Source organism: Balaenoptera acutorostrata, chromosome 13 (genome assembly GCF_949987535.1).
Source record: "Balaenoptera acutorostrata chromosome 13, mBalAcu1.1, whole genome shotgun sequence".
NCBI lineage: Eukaryota > Metazoa > Chordata > Mammalia > Artiodactyla > Balaenopteridae > Balaenoptera > Balaenoptera acutorostrata.
In genome coordinates, this window is record NC_080076.1 from 65,279,706 (window position 1) to 65,289,172 (window position 9,467).

General features: G+C 36.7%; 1 non-coding gene across 1 annotated transcript; it reads left to right on the top strand.

Annotated features, from left to right (window-relative positions):
• Positions 1–624: 624 nt before the first annotated feature.
• Positions 625–697, top strand: TRNAV-CAC (transfer RNA valine (anticodon CAC)). The gene has a single exon. It is a non-coding gene; the product is annotated as a tRNA-Val (tRNA).
• The last annotated feature ends 8,770 nt before the right edge of the window (positions 698–9,467 follow it).

Here is a 9,467-nt window from a genome sequence, read left to right on the forward strand (position 1 = left end):
ATGAAAATCAAAACACATCAGGATGTATGGGATGAAGCCAAAGCATTGTTTAGAGGAAAATTTTTGGCTGTAAACACCTATATTGGGAAAGAAAACAAAGATCTCAAGTCAATAACCTAAGATTCCACTTAAATAATGAGGGAGTGGGAGAACTAAACCCAAAGTAAGAAGGATGGAAATAAAGATTAGAGGGGAAAATAAATGAAATAGAAAACAGAGAAACAATAGAGAATATCAGTGAAATAAATCCTTTATAAAGATCAACAAAATTGACACACTTGACCAAGAAAAAAAGAAAAGTTACCAAAATGAGGAATGAAAGGAATTTACCATCAAATTTACAATATATAAATGGATTATAAGGGAATAATATGAACAATTTTATGTCAGCAAATCAGACAAATGAAATGGACCAATTCCTGCAAAGACAAAAGGACCCCAAATACTAAAACACTCAAGAAGAAATGGAGAATCTGAATAGTAAAGAAATTGAATTAATACTTTAAAATCTTCCACAAAGAAAAACTCAGGCCCAGATGACTTCACTGGTGATTTCTATCAAATATTTAAAGAAGAAATAATGCCAGTCCTTCACAAACTCTTACAGAACACAAAGGAGGGACTTCCCTGGTGGTCCAGTGGTTAAGACTCTGAGCTCACAATGCAGGGGGCCTGGGTTCGATCCCTGGTCAGGGAACTAGATCCCACATGCTGCAACGAAGATCCTGCATGCCGCAACTAAGACTCGGTGCAGCCAAATAAATAAATAAATATTTTTTAAAAAAAAGAACACGGGGCTTCCCTGGTGGTGCAGTGGTTAAGAATCTGCCTGCCAATGCAAGGGACATGGGTTCGAGCCCTGGTCTGGGAAGATCCCACATGCCGCAGAGCAACTAAGCCCGTGAGCCACAACTACTGAGCCTGCGCGTCTAGAGCCTGTGCTCCGCAACGGGAGAGGCCGCGACAGTCAGAGGCCCGCACACTGCGATGAAGAGTGGTCCCCGCTCGCCGCAACTGGAGAAAGCCCTCGCACAGAAACGAAGACCCAACACAGCCATAAATAAATAAATAAATAAATAAAATTTTTTAAAAAATGAGCACTACATTCTAGGAATAATGATAAACTAGAAAGAAATAGACCAGCGAGATCTTAAACTCATACTTGAATCATCTCAAATCCCTATTGTATTAAGATGATTTGGAATTCTATCAATTTTCACTGCAAAGTAAAGGAGCTGTTACAGTGGAGGATTACTGGACTGAATGTCAATATTATGACATAGTATGAGTGTGTTTCATGTTTGGTAATTGCAATCATTGTTGCTTTTGTTGTGGTCATCCATGTACAATGCTTGGTGTCAGTCTATCTCTTGTAAAAATAAAATACAGTGTGTGTGTGTGAAAAAAAAAATGTAAAGGGGTCAGTAAAATGGTGGAGGCTTTGTTGATCAAAAACTTTCATCTTTCACCAATTAGTATGCTGTTGGCTGTGGGCTTGTAATATATTGCCTTTATTATACTGTGATATATTCCTTTTATGCCCAATTTGTTGAGGGTTTATCATTAAAGAAAGTTGTATTTTGTCAAAAAAAAAAAAAAAGATGATTTGGAATTCTTAGTGCCCTACCCAAATAGACCATCAGAAGCAAAAATAAGTTTTCTCTGGAGGAAGATAACATCATCAGGAGCCTTGAATTATTTCTGTAATTTGTCATACACAATGTCCAACACTCAATCAAAAATATCCAGCACACAATGGAAACAGTCCAGATGGGATCCAATGGTGGAGTTACCAAACAAAGACCTAACACAGGAAATATATTAAGTGTAAATTAAGCAATTGCTTCAATTAAAGGCTAAGATTGTCAGACAATATTTTGAAAATATACTGCTTAGAAGAGACACACCTTAAATATAAGGGCAGAGGAAAGTTGAAAGTAAAAGAATGGAATAAATTATACTGCGTAAATATAAAGTAAAAGAGCTGGGATACTTTAAGGCAAAAAGCATAATTAGAGATAAAGAGATTTACTTTATAATTATAAAAGTTCAATTCATGGAAAATACATAACAGTTCTAAATGTGCATATACCTACACACATGCACACACAGATTCTTCACTGGCAAATTCTATCACATTTTTTAAAAAATTATTTATTTATTTTTGGCTGTGTTGGGTCTTCGTTGCTGTGCGCAGGCGTCCTCTAGTTGCGGCGAGTGGGGGCTACTCTTCGTTGTGGTGTGTGGGCTTCTCACTGCGGTGGCTCCTCTTGTTGCGGAGCACGGGCTCTAGATGCGTGGGCTTCAGTAGTTGTGACACGTGGGCTCAGTAGTTGTGGCTCACAGGCTCTAGAGAGCAGGCTCAGTAGTTGTGGCGCACGGGCTTAGTTGCTCTGCGGCATGTGGGATCTTCCCAGACCAGGGCTCGAACCCATGTCCCCTGCATTGGCAGGCAGATTCTAAACCACTGTGCCACCAGGGAAGTCCCTCTATCACATTTAAAGAAGATATAATGCCAATGTTTCATAAATCTTAAGGATGATATAATGCCAATCTCTCACAAACTTTTCCACCAAATAGAAAAAGAAAACTTCCCTGTGAGTTTTATAAAGCATGTATAACCTTGATACCAAACCTGAAAGATGTTACAAGAAAGGAAAACTACAAATCAATATCATGTGTGAACAAAGATGCAAAAATCCTAAACAAAATATTAACAAACTGAATCCAGTAATATATAAAAATGAGAATACATTACGTAAGTTGGGTTTATCCCACGAATGAAAGATTCATTTAATATACAAAAATTAGTAAATGGAATTCACTACATTTACAAACTAGAGCAGGAAACTCCTATGGTTATCTCAGTAGATCAAAAAGTATACTTGATGAAATTTAACACAAATTCGTGATGAAAACTTTTAGGAAACAAGAACTAGGAAACAAGAACTAGAAAAATTCCTTAACCTCATATCTTACATAATGGTGAAATATAGACTGTTATATGCTATCACCACTTCTGTGCAGCATATCTTACATAACGGTGAAATATAGACTGTTATATGCTATCACCACTTCTGTGCAGCATTGTACTGTGCACCTTAGATGGTATAATAGGGTGAGAAAAAGAAATAAAGATCAGAAAAAAATAAAAGTGTCATTATTCCCAGATAGTTACTTCTGGTAGTGTGTAAATTGTACAATCACTAAAGTTGAATATATAATATTTTTAAGAAGAAAGTTGAATATATCTATGTATCTGTATCTATCTATACATATGTATAACAGAGATCGCATGGACCACACAGCTTGTAATATTTACTACACTGCCCTTTACTGAAAAGGTTTGCTGACCTCTGCTCCACAGAAATCATTCAGGTGCATGGAATCAGACAATATATAAACTATTGAATCTGACTTCTTTCATTTAGCATACTACTTTTGAGGTTCATCTAGTATCATGTATAAGAAGTTCATTTCTTTTTGTTGCTGAATATTCCATCGTAAGGATAGACCACATTTTGTTTATCCATTCGCCAGTTGATAGACATGTGGATTGTTTCCACATTTTAGCTGCTACAAATAATGCTGTGAACATTCACATACAAGTCTTTGTGTGGACATATGCTTTCATTTCTCTTGGGTGGACAGAAGTTCTGGGTCATAGGGTGAACTTATGTTTAAATTTTAAGAAAATGTCAAACTGCTTTCCAAAGTGGCTGCGCTGTTTCACATCGTCACCAGCGACGTATGAGACTCCCTTTTCACCACATCCTCCACAACACTTGTTATATTCTGTTCATTTTGGTCATGCCATTTTAGTGGATGAAAAGTGGTATTGTGTTGTGGTTTTAATTTGGATTTCTGAATGACTAATGATGATCATTTTTTTCCCTGTGCTTTTTAGCCATTTGTCTGTCTTCTTTTGTAAATGTCTATTCAAATATTTTCCCATTTGTAAACTGGATTTTTTGCCTTATTGTTGAGTTTTAAGAGTTTTTGTATATTCTGGATACATGTCCTTTATCACAAATATGATTTGCAAATATTTTTTCCCATTCTGTGTGTTGTCTATCCATTTTCTTAATGGTGTCTTTTAATGCACAAAGTTTTTAATTTTGACAAAGTCCAATTTATCAATTTTTTTAATGGATGCTTTTGGTATCATATCTAAGAAATCTGACTCACACAAGGTCATGAAGACTTTTCCCTATGTTTTCTTCTAAAAGTGTTATAGTTTCCTTTCTTAAATTAGGTCTTGAATCCATTTTAATTTTTGCATATGGTGTAAGGTAAGGGTCAAAATAGTCCCATCACCATTTGTCAAAAAGACTCTTTTCCTTATGTATCTTGGCACCCTTCTTGAAAATCAATGGACTTAAATATGAGTTTATTTTTGTACTCTGCATTCTGTTCCATTGATCTGTATGTCTGTCTTTAGGCTAATACCACCCTGTTTTGATTACTGTAGATTTACTGAAAGTTTTGAAATCAAGAAGTGTTAAGTCCTCCCATGTTGTTCTTTTAAAAAATTGCTTGGGGGCTTCCCTGGTGGCGCAGTGGTTGAGAGTCTGCCTGCCAATGCAGGGGACACGGGTTCGAGCCCCGGTCTGGGAGGATCCCGCATGCCGCGGAGCGGCTGGGCCCGTGGGCCACGGTTGCTGAGCCTGCGCGTCTGGAGCCTGTGCTCCGCAGCGGGAGAGGCCGCGATAGTGAGAGGCCCGCGCACCGCGGTGAGGAGTGGTCCCCACTCGCCGCAACAGGAGGGAGCCCTCGCACAGAAACGAAGACTCAACACAGTCATAAATAAATAAATAAAAGAACGTGAATTTCTTTAAAAAAAAAAAAATTGCTTGATGCTGCGTCCTTTGCATTAATATATAAATTTTAGGATCAGTTTGTCAATTTCTACAAAAATCTTGCTGTAATTCTACAGGGACTGCGTTGAATCTATAGATCAATTTGGGAGGGGTGACATCTTAATAATAGAGTGTCCCAATCAATGACATGGAATGTCTCTCTACTTAGATCTTTAATTTCCCTCAGCAATATTTTATAGTTTTCAGTGTACAGAACTTATACTTTTTTTGTTAGATTTATTCCTAGGCATTTTATTATTATTTTTTCTTAAGATCATTTTTGAATTGTTCATTACTAGCACATAGAAATATAACTGTTTTTTGTACATTGATCATGTATTATGTAACTTTGATGAACTCATAGTTTTTTGATGGATTTTTTAGAATTTTCTATATATAGTTATCTGCAAGTAAAAGACAGTTTCACTTATTCTTTTCCAATCTGAATGCCTTTTATTTCTTTTTCTTGCATGATTACACTGGCTAAAACCTAAGTAGCAAGAGTGAACATCAGTGCCTTATTCTCAATTTTCTTTCAACAAGCATGATGTTAGCTGTAGGTTTTTGTAGATGCCTTTTTGATCACAGTGAAGTTTCCCTTCTATCCCAGGTTTGTTGAGAGTTTTATCATGAAGGGATGTTGGATTTAAAATACTTTATCTATTGAAATGTTCACACTGTTTTCTCCTTTATTAATACGGTGTTATATTGATTTTCAGGTATTAAACCTTCCTTGCATTACTGGAATAAATCCTACTTAATCATGGTGTATAATCCTTTTTATATGCTGCTAGATTCTGTTTGCTAGTATTTTGTTGAGGATATTAATCCCTATAGTCGTAAGAGATGTTGGTCTGTAGTTTTCTCTTCTTGTGATGTCTTTTCCTGGCTTTGGGTGCTATCAGGGAAATACTGGCCTCATAGAATGAGCTGGGAAGTATTCCCTCCTCCGTGTTCTTTCTTTTTTTTTTTTAATTATAAAAAAAATAATGCTTAGGGCCATAGCAGGTACAGGTGTGTTTCTCCAGTAGCAGTTGGAGGCCTAACTGTCAGGGAAGATGGACAAAGCTTGTGGTGTGTGCAGAGTCAGTGCTTGAGGACATGTCATAAAAGGCAGGAGGCTTTTCTTCTTTTTTATGGCTGAATAATATTCCATTGTGTAGAAAATATATATATATGTATATATCTCACATTTTAAAAATCCATTCATCCATCAGTGGGCATTTTTTTTCACATTATTTCCATGTCTTGGCTATTGTGAGTAATGCTGCAATGAACAAGGGGGAAGGTAGATGCCTCTTCAAAATCCTGATTTCATTCCCTTCAGATATACATCCAGATGTGGAATTGTTGGTAGTTCTATTTTTTTATTTTTTGAGGAACCTCCGTACCATTTTCCATAGTGGCTGCACCAACTTACATTCCCACCAGTAGTGCACAAGGGTTCCCTTTTCTTTACATTCTCACCAGCATTTATTTCTTGTCTTTTGTATAATAGCCATCCTAACAGGTGTGAGGTGATAGCTCATTGTGTTTTGAATTGCGTTTCCATGATGATTAGTAGTGTTGTGTATCTCTTCATGTGCCTGTTACCCATCTGTGTATCTTCTTTGGAAAAAATGTCTATTCAGATCCTCTGACCATTTTTAAATTGAATTATTAGGTTTTTGCTATTGAGTTGTATGAGTTTCTTATATATTTTGGATATTTACCCCAGATACAGGTTTGCAAATATGTTACCCCATTCTGCAGGTTGCCTTTTCATTTTGTTAATGGTTTCTTTAGCTGTGCAGAAACTTTTTGGTTTGCTATCGTCCCACTTCTTGATTTTTGTATTAATATTTGTTGCTTGTGCTTTTGGTGTCAGATTAAAAAAATAATTGCCAAAACCAATGTGAAGGAACTTTCCCCCTAAGTTTTCTTCTATGAGTTTTACAGTAGGTCTTATGTTTAAGTCTTTAATATATCTCAAGGTAATCTTTTGAGTAGTGTAAGATAGAGGTCCAATCTCTTTTTTTTTTGCATGTGAATATCCAGTTTTCCCAATACCATTTATTGAAGAGACTATTCTTTCTCCATTGAGTTTGACTCCCTTGTCAAATATTAGATAACCATATACATATGGTCTTATTTCTGGGCTCTCTATTCTGTCCCATTGATCAATGTGTCTGTTTTTTGCCAGTACCATACTGTTCTGATTATTATAGCTTTGTAATGTTGTTTGAAGTCAGGAAGGTATGATATCTCCAGTTTTGTTCTTTCTCAAGTTTGCTTTGGCTATTCAGAATTTTCTGTGGGTCTGTGCAAATTTTAGGATTGTTTTTTCTACTCCTGATAGGAATTGCATTGCCTCTTTAGATGGCTTTGGGTAGTATGGACATTTTAACAATATTAACTCTTCTGATTCATGAATACTAGATGTCTTTCCATTTATTTGTGTCTACTTCAATTTCTTTATCAATATCTTATAGTTCTTGGTATATAGATCTTTTACTTCCCTGACTAAATTTATTCCTAAGGTTTTATTGTTTTTGATGTTATTATAACTGAGGTTGTTTTCTTTACTTCTTTTTCAGGTAGTTCATTGTTAGTTTATAGAAATGCAACTAATTTTTGTACATCAATTTTTTTTAAAGAAATTCACATTCTTTTATTTATTTATTTATGGCTGTGTTGGGTGTTCGTTTCTGTGCGAGGGCTTTCTCTAGTTGTGGCAAGCGGGGACCACTGTTCATCGCGGTGCGCGGGCCTCTCACTATCGCAGCCTCTCTTGTTGCGGAGCACAGGCTCCAGACACGCAGGCTCAGTAATTGTGGCTCATGGGCCCAGTTGCTCCGTGGCATGTGGGATCTTCCCAGACCAGGGCTCAAACCCGTGTCCTCTGCATTGGCAGGCAGATTCTCAACCACTGTGCCACCAGGGAAGCCCTGTACATCAGTTTTTGTATTCTGATAATTTACTGAATTCATTTATTAGTTCTAACAGTTTTGTGTGTGTGTGTGTGTGTGTGTGTGTATTCTTTAGGATTTTCTATATACAAAATCATGTCATCAGCAAACAGAGACAGTATTACTTCTTCCTTTCTGGTTTGGTTGCCTTTTATTTATTTTTCTGCCTGATTGCTCTGGCTAGGACTTAAAGTAGTATATTAAACAGGAGTAATAGTGGGCACTCTTGTCTTGTTCCTGATCTCAGAGGGAAAGTTTTCAACCTTTCACTATTGAGTGTGATATTAGTTGTGGGCTTGTCATATATTGCCTTTATTATGTTGAGCTACACTTCTTCTGTACCCTGTTTGTTGAGAGTTTTTATCATGAAAGGATGTTGAATTTTGTCAAATGCTTTTTCTGCAACTACTGAGATGATTCCGCGATTTCTTTCATTTTACTAATGTGGTGTATCACATTTACTGATTTGCATATTTTGAACCATCCCTGCATCCCAGGGATAAATCCCATTTGATCATGGTGTATGTTGTATGATAATTTAAATGAACTGTTGAATTCAGTTTGCTAGTATTTTGTTGAGAATTTTTGCATCTGTTTTTATTAGAGATTTGGGGCTATAATTTTCTTTTCTTGTAGTGTCCTTGTCTGGCTTTGGTATCAGGGTAATGCTGGCCTCATAAGATGAGTTTGGAAGTGTTCTCTCCTCTTCTATATTTTGAAAGAGTTTGAGGAGGATTAGCATTAATTCTTCTTTAAATGCTTGGTAGAATTCACCAATAGAGATATTTGGTCCTAGCCTTTTCTTTGTTGGGAGGTTTTTTTTTTTTTTTTTTTTTTAAATGCAACCCACTTTCAGCTGTAATAAGGGGTCTTTTTTTTTTTTTTTATTGATTAATTGATTGATTGATTGATTGCTATGTTGGGTCTTCGTTTCTGTGCTAGGGCCCCCTCTAGTCGCGGCAAGCGGGGGCCACTCTTCATCACGGTGCGCGGGCCTCTCACCATCGCGGCCCCTCTTGTTGCGGAGCGCAGGCTCCAGACACGCAGGCTCAGTAATTGTGGCTCACGGGCCCAGCCGCTCTGCGGCATGTGGGATCTTCCCAGACCAGGGCTCGAACCCGTGTCCCCTGCATTGGCAGGCAGACTCTCAACCACTGCGCCACCAGGGAAGCCCTGTTGGGAGGTTTTTGATTACTGATTCAGTGTCCTTACTAGTAATTGGTCTATAGGGATTTTGTATTTCTTCATGATTCAGTCTTGTTACGTTGTGTGTTTCTAGGAATTTATCTATCTCTTCTAGGTTTTTCCAATTTGTTGGCATGTAATTTTTCATGGTAGTCTTTTATGATTCTTTGTATTTCTGTGGTATCAGTGTAATGTCTTCTCTTTCATTTAATATTTTATTTATTTTGGTCCTCTTTTTTTTTGTTAAGTCTAGCTGAAGGTTTGTCAATTTTGTTTATCTTAAAAAAAAAACGATCGGTCTTAGTTTTGTTGATTTTTTTTCTATTTTCTTTTTAGTCCATATTTAATTTATTTCCTTTCTGGTCTTTATTTCCTTTCTATACTAATTTTGGACTTATTTGTCCTTTTTCTAGTTCCTTGACGTGTAAAGTTAGGTTATTTATTTGAGATCTTTCTTTTTTCCTAACGTAGGCAT